Source organism: Anneissia japonica, unplaced genomic scaffold (assembly GCF_011630105.1).
Source record: "Anneissia japonica isolate Jap-2015-1 unplaced genomic scaffold, ASM1163010v1 scaffold483_len1788099_cov177, whole genome shotgun sequence".
In the NCBI taxonomy this organism is placed as follows: Eukaryota; Metazoa; Echinodermata; class Crinoidea; order Comatulida; family Comatulidae; genus Anneissia; species Anneissia japonica.
The window spans coordinates 1-3,209 of NW_022682587.1; positions in this window are offsets into that span (position 1 = coordinate 1).

Consider the following 3,209-nt stretch of genomic DNA (forward strand, 5'->3'; position numbering starts at 1 on the left):
TTTTATATTTTGTAAGAAGGAATATCAAATTGAAACAAAATTCTGCAATGAAATCACCACCGACAGGTAAAGGGTAAAAGCCCCTGTGGGGGCTGGGGACGAAGCCAGAGCATTTATACGATTTTAAAAGCATGTACATGTCATTTAAATGCATGTTCTTGTATATTTAAATACTTCTTACACAATTTTAAAAATAAGATAAGAAGACTACTTTTTCCAATACAGGATTTAGAACGTAAATGTTTATTGCGAAACAAACTTCTTTTTTTTTATTAAAAAGCAATGCTTAACATTTTAATGCTACTATGTAATGTTATCTCTAAAAATATAACTGGGATAAAATTAGCAATACCCACTAGGTGACTACTAAACACAGACCTTGCACACATTATGAGTACCAATATATTAAAATATGGAGGTATGTAAAAGGTCTTTGCTTAAAAGAGAAATATTGCAAATAATATCTTATTTATTGCAGAAATGAAGAAACAATAGGAACTGACAGCCCTACATTTTACTATTTTACCAAAATAACTTAAATGTTAAGTTCGAATGAATAAAGGACAAGAATGCAAGCAAGGGATGTCTATTGTTTCTTTGAATTTCCACAATACATAGGAGGGCAGAGTTGTTCATTTCAGCTTTTTAAATAAACAAATAGCTTATTTAATCAATGGAAGCTCATCCTACCATGGTACTAGCCTATGCCTAGCCTTAGCCTAAATCCCAGTAGAGCAGTACTTTAAGCTAGTACAAAACAGTCCGAGACTCTTTTTTTTATCTTTCGTGGGGAACACCCACCTTTATTCAAGCAATTTTACATAATTTCTTTATCATCATCATCATCATTTACATATAAAATACATTCCTCAATAAACCCTGTCTCTTATACACATCTAGATGTGTATAAGAGACAGATTTTATAAAATACAAATTTCAACTTTTCACAAAAAAAAGGAAGAAAGAACATTGAAAATCCCAGTCCGAGACTCATCAAGAGGGCATGTTTACTGATCAATCAAAATACAACTGAACTGATTGTAAACCTAGTCCTAGCCTAGGCCCTATAGGCTAGGCCTAGCATATAAAAAGAGACGAATAATATCAGTTAATTCTGAGGAAACGTAAAACATTACCAATTGTATTATTTCCTTGCTAGCCTAGGCCCTGGCCTATGCTAGCTCGATTTCAAAATAAATAATAAAATCGTTCGCAAATAATAGGCTACGACCCTACCCACCTAGCAACGCTAGACCTAGGCCAGCCCGAAAAAGTACACCGGTCCCGCCGCCAGGCAGTATCATGAGCATGTGGTGAAAACAAGGGTGATCTTTTCTCGGCGCTTCATCTAGGCCTAGGCTATTTTTGGCGTGTCGCATGTGTCCTCGATCCCAGAGAAATGAAAAATGTCGAGCGCCCAAACTTTTGTGATGACGTCGTGCCGAAGTAAATAAACTCCGGAGCACGCAATTGGTCAAATAGCCTAGGCAACAAACCTCTCATTAATATTCATTTTGAAGTCTTGCTGGTTACGTCATTCAGCTGGCTGCAGCTTTGATTTGATTTCTACGATCGAACTACGATCGATAGCGACAAATATACAGTGCCAAAAATGCTCCCATTTTGTAATAAATTGCACTATTTTGGAAACGGGGGATCGTTTTCTGGCTAAGGGGGTTCGCTGGCAAAAGGGGGGTTCGCTGAAAAAGGGATTTCGTCCGAACCCCTAAAAACCCCCCTGGCTATGGGCCTGGGCTACCATGCCCCACAAAGATAAAATACAGCCTGATGAAGCAAACAAGGCTTACAAAGAAATTGATGATTTTGTCGATGATATAAATATGAATAAAAAAATGACAGGCCTGCTACATCGCAGACATGCAACAAAGTTGAAACATCTGATGATTTGGGGTATATAGAAAATGAGAATGAGACTTACCAATCACTTGATAAGGTCAATGAAGGAACATGGAATGCTAGAAATCCAAAATGGATCAAGAAAAATAGCAGCCATTGATGAAATTTAATGTGAAGCAGGCATGTGCGTACAATGCAGTACTTGAAAGATAATAGAACAGACTTAATATATTAAGACTCACAACTATATGCAAACCCTTCGTTTCTGGCTCAACTTGCATTCTTTAAAAATACAAGCCTAAAAATCTCTTGATTCTTCCACTGCATTCTTAAAAATTACAAGCCAAAAAATCTCTTGCTTTAGACAGGATTTTAGAAGAAAAAAACAAAACTAAACCAAACAAAATATAACATATATCGTTTTTATTTTAAACAAATACACCAACAATGTTGATATGCCTTTCACTTACAATTACAATATTGCCAACAGGGGAATTTTTAGGGGGGGGGGGCGGCCAGGCCCCGGCCCCCCACTTTTGGTATTTTAGTTGGTAGAGGTCACTACATAAACATGGTGGCACCTATACTACAGCATGGGTCAAATATAGAGTACAGGGTTCAGTTAGAATCCAAATGGTACTTTTTAGTATTCAAAACTGTTATTTTATTATATCAAATTACTTGTAAACATAGTTGTTTGTGCCTATCATTTAAGTGAATAAATTTGTACATAGTCAAAAATATGTAATTTTGTATCTCCGACAATTAATTCCCATGATGGCGGACATAAGCAATTACATTTCAATCTCTGTCGTACAGTATTTCCAAATTTGGGATATGCCATTTAGCTTAAACTTCCTTTTGTATTCCTCTATCTATTTGACTATTAAAGTGACATTTAAATAAAACAATGATTTTAATATAAAAAACAATAATAGCTAATTCACTGTGTTTTACATATTAGTCTTTGGTAGAATTTTGGAAATTGTAGATAAAATATTCAAAGATTTTTTTTGTGTATAATGATACCACATACTTCCTTGTAAGAATGTTCAACAAATGTTAATTAAAAATAGTTCATACTGTAAATATTGAACACTGAAAATTATGTATATTCTTTCATTTCAATATAAATTATGCGAACAATGTTTCTGATTCGCACAAGACAAAATGTCACATGGAAGATGTGAAAATTGAGCAAGCATTGCCTGCTACGTTGTGTGTGTGTGCAGGCAATTTGTGTAAAATTAGCATATATGTCTACCGTGAAGCGGGCAACACCACATAAATCAGTGTGTATGCTCACAGCGAGCATCTTATCTTGCACTGTATGATTTTGCACAATGTTACTG